This window comes from Schistocerca americana, chromosome 3 (genome assembly GCF_021461395.2).
Source record: "Schistocerca americana isolate TAMUIC-IGC-003095 chromosome 3, iqSchAmer2.1, whole genome shotgun sequence".
Taxonomy (NCBI): domain Eukaryota; kingdom Metazoa; phylum Arthropoda; class Insecta; order Orthoptera; family Acrididae; genus Schistocerca; species Schistocerca americana.
Window position 1 is genome coordinate 864,922,991 of NC_060121.1, and position 12,458 is coordinate 864,935,448.

Below are 12,458 nucleotides of genomic sequence, written 5' to 3' on the forward strand. Positions count from 1 at the left end.
CAAATGGCTCTGAGCACTATGGGACTTAACTGCTGAGGTCATCAGTCCCCTAGAACTTAGAACTACTTAAACCTAACTAACCTAAGGACATCACACACATCCATGCCCGAGGCTGGATTCGAACTTGCGACCGTAGCGGTCGTGCGGTTCCAGACTGTAGGGCCTAGAACCTCTCGGCCACACCGGCCGGCAGCGACTTAGGATTTGTATATACTGAAGAACATTGATTATTTTGCATGTCGCCCTTTGCTTGCGAATCATCTGTATTTCTCAACGTTAATTTTGTCGTTTATTTTCCGTAATAAAACTGATTAATACGATTTGCTTCAATTGTTTTCTATAGATCCGAGGAAGCAGGTTTCCTAGACACCCCATCTTTAACGACTGGGCAGGCTCCAACATATTTAATCTTATATTAAGTGTCAATCAGTTAAAAGAGTGTGTGGTTTGCCAAGTTGGTCTGATCATTTATGAGTTCTCTCTTTCTTTTATGGGTTATTGAATGTGGTACCACATTCAGAAAACCGTAACAGAAAAGACTGTGGTAGCACATTCAAAAAAGCATAACACAAGAGACACAACTCACAAATGATCAGGCCAACTTGGCAAAACACACACTCTTTAAACTGATTGGCCACTTAATAAGGCACTCCGTCTTCAAGCCACAAGTGGCCCATCGGGACCATCCGACCGCCGTATCATCTTCAGGTGAGGATGCGGATAGGAGGGGCGTGTGGTCAGCACACTGCTCTCCCGGTCGTTACGATGGTTTTATTTGACCGGAGCCGCTACTAACAGGTCGAGTAGCTCCTCAATTGGCATCACGAGGCTGAGTGCACCCCGAAAAATGGCAACAGTGCATGATGACCCGGATGGTCACCCATCCAAGTGCCGGCCACGCCCGACAGCGCTTAACTTCGGTGATCTGACGGGAACCGGTGTATCCACTGCGCCAGGGCCGTTGCCTGACCACTTAATACATACATTAAATATATACATTTAACAACAGGCTCCATTTACCACTACCTTCTTCCCCCAGATACTGTCCTATAATCACCATCCAGGCCCATCCCTCCGTGACGCCTCCGTGACACCTCCGTGACGCCTCTACCTAAAATACAAGACATTTTCACTACTTTACACTAACCAAAATAAATGTAATGTCAAAGGCTGGCAGCACTCACAACTTGAAATAAAAGAAAAGAACGAACATAAACGCTGTTACTGTGCAGAGTGAGAAACACACGTAGCTTCAGTTCAGTTGACAAAAGTGAGGTGTAAATGCTGCCGCGCCAGAAATACTGCAGAGTGGCAAAACCAGCCAAGTGGATACGCGAATCGAAGTCGACGTCAACCGCTGCTAGCAAGGACGGAAGCAGCAGAATATGTAAAGAAACACCATAAGTAAGTTACACGCCAACTTTGCCGTCCGCTGTAGCCCTGCGGTTCTAGGCGCTTCAGTCCGGAACCGCGCTGCTACTACGGTCGCAGGTTCGAATCCTCGGGCATGGCTGTGTGTGATGTCCTTAGGTTAGTTACGTTTACGTAGTACTACGTCTAGGGGACTGATGACCTCAGATGATAAGTCCCATAGTGCTTAGAGCCATTTGAACCACACCAACTTTATAAACAAAACGCTGTTTTTACCTTACGACAACCAAAAATGTACAAACGTATGTATCCAGTTTGCAGAATAACCACAGAAGATGCTTTATAAATTAAATCGATTCGCATCTGGTGTAATTCTCGTTAATTAATGCAATAATCTCAAGACGGAAAACCAATAGTAACTGATTTTAACAGCTGCTGTGGAAGACGGTCATGCAAACAAACGTATTATTAACACCATATTTTTGACATTCTTGGAGACACTAAATGAAATTCGGATTTTTTTGCGTGATTGCTTGTTCGGATATATTTTCAAGCGACCTCCTACAGCTGTGCTGTAGTTACTGCCTGCAGACAGAGCATGGCTCAACAACGTCTCATCTTCCGGAGCTTTAGTACCAGATGCCAACTAATGTAAATCGCACAATATTGCTCAGTTGGACAAAGACAAGGAAGAAACGCGACCACTGGCTTTTCTACATCTGCATCCTCTGCAAACTGTGAAGTTCGTAACAGAGGGTACTTCCCATTTAACCAGTTCTTAGGGCTTCTTCATGTTATGTTCGCATATGGACGGCGGGAAGAATGATTACTTGAGAACATCTGTGACCTCCGTAAATAGCCTAACCTTGCCTTCGGGAGCCCTATGGGAGCGATACGTAGCGAGTTGCAGTATATAGTCACTCAGAGAGGATGCCCTGTTGGCTAGTCTGAGGTGGCAGTTGAAGATAGCAAAACGAAAGCCGAAGTTTTTCACGTTCAAGAAATCGTTCACGCAGAAGTACAAACATACCGACGTTAGGCCATCGCACAGACTCCCGTAGAGAAACAACTGAAAGAGTTGAAAACAAATAAATCAGGTTCGGGTGGAATTCCCGTTCGGCTTTTCAGAGAGTATTCTACGGCACTGGCCCCTTACTTAGCTTGCATTTATCGTGAATATCTATCCCAGCGCAAAGCCCCAAACTACAGGAAAAAAGCGCAGGTGAATCCTGCGTATAAGAAGGGCACAAGAAATAACTCGCAGAATTGCAGACCAATACCCTTAATATCGGTATGTCGCGTCGGAAGAGCCTCGGTCCACGAACCAGCACCGTTTTAGAAGGGATCGCTCGTTCAAAACTCAGCTTGCCCTTTCCTCACATAATATCCTGCGAACTATGGATGAAAGCAGATAGGCAGATTCCATAGTGCTAGATATCTAAGAATAATACTCGAGGTCGTATCTGCTCATCAGAATACCCTTACGTGGCATTACATCCTCATCTATGTTTCACCAAACATGTTTATTTAATGCAGTTGCATTTACATGCATCATTAGTTCTGAAGTGGCAACTACACAACAATAAATTTAGAAGCAATAAAACAAGGCTTCGCACTCTATGGGGCAGAAATTTGTACACTAAGACGAGAGGATGAAAAAAGGGTAGAAGCATTTCAGAGGCGCATGGACATTTCGTCAGCAAGTGAAAATTCGCGTTGGTATAGCGAAGGAGGCGTTCCATAGAAACAAGAGATTATTAAGTGGCAAACTAGATAAAGGTCTCAGGAAGAGGCTTGACGGGTGTTTTCTAGGGAGTGTGGCACTCTATGGGGCAGAAACTTGGACACTAGGACGAGAGGGTGAAGAAAGGATACAAGCATTTGAGAGGTGGATGTGGAGGAGAATGTAGAAGATAAACTGGGTCGAAAGAGTGAGTAACGACAGAGAGTTGGAGAGGGTTGGTGAGAGGAGAAGACTGCTGCAGGATACGAGAGAAAGGAGAAAGATCAACTGGATGGGACACTGATTGGTATGGGAGTGCTCGCTAACAGATGCTTTGGAAGGACTAAGCTGAAATTATGCGGACCTGAGGGGAATGGCAGAAGCCAGCAGAGCATGTAGAGTTGTGAAAAGCTGCCTTTGAACAGAACACTTGTAAACCCTCCTGGTGTTTGTAACATACAGTGTGGGTATGTGTTGTTGCCTAATGTTGCCTCCACTACGGAATTCTCACGTTCACAAATGATTTAAACGACTCTGCCGTTGACAACATAGACCTAGGAATTTCCATAAAACAAAGTATGATGTTGTGGTTTTACTTCACGTATATTTTGCGCATCAAACCAGTCATTCCTATTGGAATGCTACACCGAAGTGCCGAAGAAATTGATATAGGCATGCATATTCAAATACAGAGATATGCAAACAGGCAGAATACGGCGCTGCGGTCGCCAACGCCTATATAAGACAACAAGTATCTGGCGCAGTTATTAGATTGGTTACTGTTGCTACAATGGCAGATTATCCAAATTTTAGTGAGTTTGAACGTGGTGTTATTATCGGCGCACGAGCGATGGGATGCAGCATCTCCGAGGTAGCGATGAGGTGGGGAATTTCCCAAAAATTTTTCAAATGTATGTGAAATCTTATGGGACTTAACTGCCAAGGTCATCAGACCCTAAGCTTACACACTACTTAACCTAAATTATCCTAAGGACAGACACACACACCCATGCCCGAGGGAGGACTCGAACCTCCGCCGGGACCAGCCGCACAGTCCATGACTGCAGCGCCTAGACCGCTCGGCTAATCCCGCGCGGCTGGGAATTTCCCGTACGGCCATTTCACGAGAGTACCTATCAGGAATCCGGCTGACTGAAGAGAATCGTTCAGCGTGGCAGAAGTGCAACCCTTCCGCAAATTGCTGCAGATTTCAAATGGTTCAAATGGCTCTAAGCACTGTGGGACTTACATCTGAGGTCACCAGTCCCCTACACTTAGAACTACTGAAACCTAACTAGGGACATCACACACATCCAAGCCCAAGGCAGGATTCGAACCTGCGACCGTAGCAGCAGCGCGGTTTCGGAATGAAGCGCCTATAACCGCTCGTCCACAGCGGCCGGCGCTGCAGATTTCAGTGCTGGGCCATCAACAAGTGTCAGCGTGCGACCCATTCAACGAAACGTCATCGATATGGGCTTTCGCAGCAGAAGGCCCACTCGTTTACCCTTTACGCCTCGCCTTGGACCATCAACACCGACCCTGGACTATTGATGACTAGAAACATGTTACCTGGTCGGACGAGTCTCAAATGGTTTCGAGCGGATGGACGTGTCAGAAGGGGACTTTTCAAGCTGGTGGAGGCCCTGCAATGGTGTGGGGCGTCTGCAGTTGGAGTGATATGGGACCCTTCATACGTCTAGATATGACTCTGACAGGTTACACGTAACTAAGCATACTGTCTGATCACCTGCATCCATTCATGTCCATTGTGCATTCTGACAGACTTGAGCAATCCATCAGGACAGTACGGCACCCCACACATCGAGAATTGCTACAGAGTGGCTCCAGGAACACTCTGCCGAGTTAAAACACTTCCGCTGACCACCAAACATTATTGAGCATATTTGGGATGCCTTGCAATGTGCTGTTCAGAAGAGATCTCCACCCTCTCGTACTGTTACGGATTTATGGACAGCCCTGTGGGATTCATGGTGTCAATTCCCTCCAGCCCTACTTCAGACATCAGTAGAGCCCATGCCACGTCGTGTTGCGACACTTCTGCATGCTTGCGAGGGCGCTACACGATTTTAGGCAGGTGCACCAGTTTCTTTGGCTCTTCAGTATGTTTTTGTCTCTTCATTATATTATTCCTTATACGTTGCTTTGTATATTTGTATATTCTTGACAATGGCTTGACGGCGAAGTTGCAACAGTACGGGAATGTAAAATCTTATATAGCCGCAAGTGGAAAACTACGTCCCTCAAAAAAACTTGATACAATAGTACAGGACTCAGATTCAGCACGACCTTTCGAGGAGTCAGTCACATATAAATAATATTCTTCTGCCGCGACTTGTAATTTCTTTCGTGGCGCACGCAATCGGTGTATTTTTAACGACTGCCATCTACTCTGAGACTTGTAGACCGCCTCGCAATAACGACCCGCCATTCGAGACAAACAGTCACAGACACAACAGCACCGCCGTTTTTCTGCCGGCACTGCCGTCGCAGCCCCCCCCCCCCCCCCTTCCCCCACCCCGCCGCCACGCCACCGTTCCCTCCACCATCGCCCGCGCCGCGCCGGTGAGCCCCTCTTTACCGGCGGCGGCGCCTTTGATCCCGGTAGGCGCGTGCCCTGCCGACGCCCATTAAAGGACTATTTACGACCGGACTAACAATTGCTGCTCCTGGGCTGGGACGACTAATGAAGACGAACGCCACAGCCCTCTGCGTAATCTCCGCCGCAGCCACGTAGCTGCCTGCATAGCGAATCGGAAGACGTTCTGTAATTTCCTGCGCGTCCCGCTCAAGTCGCAGCACCGCCCTACACAGATTCACCACACCGGTGGGTCGCTAAGGCTAAAGACACTGTTTTTACCTGGCCGGACTGCATCATAATCATCATCTATTTCCCACTCAGTGGAGGATTAGGTCACCTCTGGAGCACGGTTTCCCAAACAGTGATCCGCGGAACACTGGTGAAGTGAATAAGTGCTCCGCGAAAAGCTGTTAATAACATAGCGTGTTTTATCGTCGTTTTGACAGTAATAATATATTTTTTACTGCATAAAACAAGTTTTTATCGTTTCTAAAAATTTTATTGTTGAATTCTGCCTTGACGTCAAATACACTACTGACCATTAAAATTGCTACACCACGAAGATCACGTGCTACAGACGCGAAATTTAACCGATAGGAAGAAAATGCTGTGATATGCAAATGATTAGCTTTTCAGAGCATTCACACAAGGTTGTTGCCGGTGGCGACACCTACAACGTCCTGACATGAGAAAAGTTTACAACCGATTTCTCATACACAAACTGCGGTTGACCAGCGTTGCCTGGTGAAACGCTGTTGTGATGCCTCGTGTAAGGAGGAGAAATGCGTACCACCGCGTTTCCGACTTTGATAAAGATCGGATTGTAGCGTATCGCGATTGCGGTTTATCGTATCGCGACGTTGCTGCTCGCGTTGGTCGAGATCCAATGACCGTTAGCAGAATATAGAATCGGTGGGTTCAGGAGGGTAATACGGAACGCCGTGCTGGATCCCAACGGCCTCGTATCACTAGCAGTCGAGATGACAGGCATCTTATCCGCACGGCTGTAACGGATCGTGCAGCCACGTCTCGATCCCTGAGTCAACAGTTGGGGAAGTTTGCAAAACAACAGCCATCTGCACGAACAGTTCGATGTCGTTTGCAGCAGTATGGACTATCAGCTCGGAGACCATGGCTGCGGTTACCCTTGACGCTGCATCACAGACAGGAGAGCCTGCGATGGTGTACTCAATGAAAAACCTGGATGCACGAATGGCAAAACGTCATTTTTTCTGATAAATCCAGGTTCTGTTTACAGCATCATGACGGTCGCATCTATGTTTGGCGACATCGCGGTGAACGCACATTGGAAGCGTGGCGTATCACCCGGCGTGATGGTACGGGGTGCCATTGGTCACACGCCTCGGTCACCTCTTGTTCGCATTGACGGCACTTTGAACAGTGGACGTTACATTTCAGATGTGTTACGACCCGTGGCTCTACCCTTCATTTGATCCCTGCGAAACCCTACATTTCAGCAGGATAACGCACGACCACATGTTGCAGGTCCTGTACGGGCCTTTCTGGATACTGGCCAGCACATTCTCCAGATCTCTCACCAACTGAAAACGTCTGGTCAATGGGGCCGAGCAACTGGCTCGTCACAATACGCCAGTCACTACTCTTGATGAACTGTGGTATCGTGTTGAAGCTGCATGGGCAACTGTACCTGTACACACCATCCAAGCTCTGTTTGACTCAATGCCGAGGCGTATCAAGGCCGTTATTGCGGCCAGAGGTGGTGGTTCTGGGTACTGATTTCTCAGGATTTATGCACCCAAATTGCGTGAAATGTAATCACATGTCAGTTCTAGTATATTTGTCCAATGAATACCCGTTTATCATCTGCATTTATTCTTGGTGTAGCAATTTTAATGGCGAGTAGTGTATGTTGGGTCTAGGAAGCCTGCCTTATCGTATTGCTAGATAACATTCAATCAAATCGTATTAATGATTGTTATTAGGAAATGAACAATGACAACACTTAAGCAAATGCCGACATGCAAATAAGAAATCTCTTCAGTATATACAATTCCTAATACAAGTGAAGTAATACAGTTGACTCTTCTATTCAGGTCGCTAGTCTTGAAGCTTCTGCAGTTCTGAGCCGTGACCAGTTTGGAGCGGCGCTTATGTCCTCTTCGCATCGAGACCGCTGCTGTCGCTTTGTCGTCCTGGAGAGGGGTCGGTCAGCGCGCAGTGGGTTGACATCTTCTTCACAGCCGTGTCTGCTCTATCGTTCCCCACTGGCGTACCAGAGCTCGACTTTACACTGTAATACTGATCAACTTTAAACAAGCTATTCCATCGGAGTACCAGGATTGTAGAAGTGTTTCGTCAGAGGAAAATTTTGGGAATACCTGCTCTAGATGGCTCTTCATCAACACCTACATGCTCCAGACCGTTTTCTCAAATTACCTTCCCACCTTTTAGCTTAAAATGAACAGTCGAGGTCGCAATAACCTTTGTTTATTTACCAGTTTCGGCTTACGTTAACGCCGTGTTCAGAAGTTTTGGCCCCCTATGGCTTGTGCTGGCGGCTCCTCTTTTTTCTCGTCATACCAAAATCGTGGTGTACGATTCTGAAGATGGTTTTAACAGAAACCGAAACCGGTAAATAAACAAATATTATGGTGATCTCGACTGTTCATTTTAATCTAAACACAGCATCAGGTCGCTGCTCTCCATGGACAATGTTGTCTAAATTTATGTATTACCATCTTTCGTTATGTTCGTGTCCAACTTGTCTTTGTTTACCTCTTGGAATGAAAGAAGGACCCTTCTTGGTTTCTACCATCCAGTTTTCGAGCAAGGCACAGTGGAAAAAACACTAGGCACCACCAGCGGACGTCACACCAATACCGTGCACGGGCCAAGGCAGAATTTATATAAGATAGGGCAACATTCCAATAGTTCCACTTTTGAAACAGCTGATTGGTTGAGTTTGAGAACGTGTCGTTCCCGAAGAAATAAATGTGACAGAAGCTACACAAAGCATATAGTACAGGTGGTGTTCAATAAGTAGCGAAACACATTTTTTTTTTCTGAAACCAGGTCGGTTTTATTCAGTATGCCAATACACATCATACTATTTCCCACCCTTTTGGCAACAAAATCCTATTTTTCAACATCATCTCCGTTCAATATGACAACGTTACGCCACCATACTTGGAGGGGACCACACAACTGGTCGACGACGGAGCCAACGGTGTGCTGCATCAGTAACCACCCCCATCATCCAAGTACTGCCTCTCGCGGAGTGCGTCCTTCATTGGGCCAACCAGATGGGTGTCGCAACAGAGCATTCACACAAGGTTGGCGCCGGTGGCGACACCTACAACGTGCTGACATGAGGAAAGTTTCCAACCGATTTCTCATACACAACAGCAGTTGACCGGCGTTGCCCGGTGAAGCGTTGTTGTGATGCCTCGTGTAAGGAGGAGAAATGCTTACCATCACCTTTCCGACTTTGATAAAGGTCGGATTGTAGCCTATCGCGATTGCGGTTTATCGTATCGTGACACTGCTTTGGTCGAGATCCAATGACTGTTAGCAGAATATGGAATCAGTGGGTTCAGGAGGGTAATACGGAACGCCGTGCTGGATCCCAACGGCCTCCTGTCACTAGCAGTCGAGATGACAGGCATCTTATCCGCACAGCTGTAATGGATCGTGCAACCACCTCTCGATCCCTGAGTCAACAGATGGGGACGTTTGCAAGACAATAACCATCTGCACGAACAGTTCGACGACGTTTGCAGCAGCATGGACTATCAGCTCGGAGACCATGCCTGCGGTTACCCTTGACGCTGCATCACAGACAGGAGAGCCTGCTATGGCGTACTCAACGACGAACCTGGGTGCACAAATGGCAAAACGTCATTTTTTCGGATGAATCCAGGTTCTGTTTACAGCATCATTATGGTCGCATCTGTGTTTGGCGACATCGCGGTGAACGCACATTGGAAGCGTGGCGTATCACCCGGGGTGCCTTGGTTACACGTCTCGGTCACCTCTTGTTCGCATTGACGGCACTTTGAGCAGTGGACGTTACATTTCAGATGTGTTACGACCCGTGGCTCTACCCCTCATTCGATCTGTGCGAAACCCTACATTTCAGCAGGATAATGCACGACCGCATGTTGCAGGTCCTGTACGGGCCTTTCTGGATACTGGCCAGAACATTCTCCAGATCTCTCACCAACTGAAAACGTCTGGTCAATAGTGGCCGAGCAACTGGCTCGTCACAATACGCCAGTCACTACTCTTGATAAACTGTGGTATCGTGTTGAAGCTGCATGGGCAGCTGTACCTGTACACGCCATCCAAGCTCTGTTTGACTCAATGCCCAGGCGTATCAAGGCCGTTATTACGGTCAGAGATGGTGGTTCTGGGTACTGATTTCTCAGGATCTACGCACCCAAATTGCGTGAAAATGTAATCACATGTCAGTTCTAGTATAATATATTTGTCCAATGAATACCCGTTTATCATCTGCATTTCTTCTTGGTGTAGAAATTTTAATGGCCAGTAGTGTAGATCAGGATGCCCGGACGCCTGTTCGAACTGTCGTCCTCCCGAATGCGAGTCCAAGGTGATAACCACAACGTCATCTCGCTGGGTCCTGGGTAGGACCTTGCGTCGTCATGGAGGAGGGAAGTTGAGCAACGAGGTGATTCATTGCGATCCTTCGATCGTCTCAGTTGAGAATATCCGCACGTTCCAACAATGCAGGAGTCACAGCAGTGGGCAGCCGTCCGGCACGCGGCAGGGCGGACCGGTTTGCACGCCCTTGTTGCGATGATGACAGACGCCTCGCCCAACGATTCACAGAGCTATTGTTAACTGCCAGGTCTCCGTAGACATTCTGCAAGCACGTATGAATATTTGCAATGCTCTGGTTTTCCGCCAAAAAAGACTCAATGACAGCTCTCTGCTTCGAACGCGCCTACATTATAGACACAATTTTGAAGGCTACGTATGGCGCCGCCATATATTGGAAGTTCATGAAACTATGTTGGCAAAAGCAGAAATACTCCAAAAATTCTGCATTTTTTCAACTGAAACTGACCGAGAAAAAAAGTTGCATTACTTATTGAACGCCTGTCATATCCTCGTTGTTCACAAAGCCTATTCTATGTTCGTTTCATAGTTATCTGGTAAATATTTTTTTAAGGTAGATTCATTTTTTGTATTATTAATACGAATATGCCTGTAGGAAACGTCTGAAAATAACAATCAACTTGGTATATAGAACCAACTGTTATCAGCCTAGGAATCAATCAAAATGGCCTTCGTTGCCATGGTTTGGTACGCTATTGTTTAGACATGGCAACTGGACTGCAGAAGTCCTAACATGATTGCTGGATGTCGCGTAAGCTTGCAGCGCCTCCTTCTCCTCTATACAGTTTAAAAACGATGTAGTTTAAGTGGGCCTAAACATTTTCCCGACCTCGAATATTGCCCCTTTTTTTCTTCTCGTCGAGCGCTGAAATTTGTATTTTTTTCTGTATTTGGACCCACAAATGAAGTATAGGTGAATACAGCTACAGCAGAACATGATCGTATTCTTCATACTCTACCAGAGTCGCTCTGCTGTGAAGGCAGAATGAAGACTCAGAAAACTTTGATGGATCAAATATAAATTTACTGTTGGGATTACGACGTGCGCAAGCGAAGGAGCTGTCCTTGCCGAAACTGGAGACCGCTGTCGGACGGCTATAAAGCAGCCGTGTTTATAGTGAGCGATGTGTTGGAACTATCACTTCCTGTAGCTCACTAAGGACTGTACAAGGAAGTGTCAGGGTAAAGATCGGATACTCTGTTTAGAAAACGTTCTGCAAAACTCCAAGATTGCAGAACCACGTCAAAATCACTACCAGACAAGAGAACGGTATGACTGCCCGTGAACAGTCTCGCAACCAAACAACGTAATGTTTACTGAAGTCAGTGTGTGACCCCTTGCATACGCTTGAGTAGAATCAAGAGACAATGGTTTCTAGAAACGCGAGAGTTTTGAAATTAGAAGGCCTACGAGTGATTCCAGGAGGAGGCAAATTCCCCCTCCTCCCCCCTCCCCCCTCCCCTTGTGGACGTGTACCCTTGTGGACGTGTATCATACTGCGCAACATCGCCTCTCGCCTCGAGAATGGCCTCATTTCGGTGTGGAAGACCGTCCACGTGTTTCTTCAGGTAGGCCAGGCCCGGATCAAGCCACTGGTTGAACATTAAAGTCTTTAGAACGACTCGATTGTCTGTTAAGTTTCACTTGCCTTTTTTTTCATAGAATTAAAATGGGCTGATTTAGCTGGATAATCGAAGTGCTACAGGGTGCACGAGTCTTCGTCATGCCAGGAACGTTTGCTAACAATCCTGTGAACTTAACTGTTCTTAACTTGAAAGAAACATGTTTGAGTAAAAAGAAAAATGTTTATGCATAAATGCGGAACCTATATCCTATGATAATCATAGTTCATGTTTGCGGTAACCTGAACCAACGGACGGGCCCCCTTCGCAGTGCGAAAAACATCCCCAAAACAGTAGAGAATCAACTCCGGTTTGAACTGTGCTTTCCGTGCAACACTGTTGACAAATCGCCTCTTTGGGCCCTTACTGCACTCGATACCTCCCATCGTTTGAAGAAAGACGGCGTATCCGACTCCAGATTTCCATTGCATGTAGGTCCCTTCGCAATGTTCGCTCTGAAACTAGTTGCGATACACTTGCATTTCCCGGAAGCGGTAGTTCCTGTCGGGGTTGAAT

The 12,458-nt window shown here is 46.9% G+C and overlaps 1 protein-coding gene and 1 pseudogene across 3 annotated transcripts in view; one reads left to right on the plus strand and one right to left on the minus strand.

The window, feature by feature from the left end:
- LOC124606849 overlaps positions 1–12,458 on the plus strand; it is a 204,426-nt gene that overhangs the window by 68,889 nt on the left and 123,079 nt on the right. The window lies entirely within an intron of this gene.
- LOC124608128 lies at positions 849–966 on the minus strand (annotated as a pseudogene).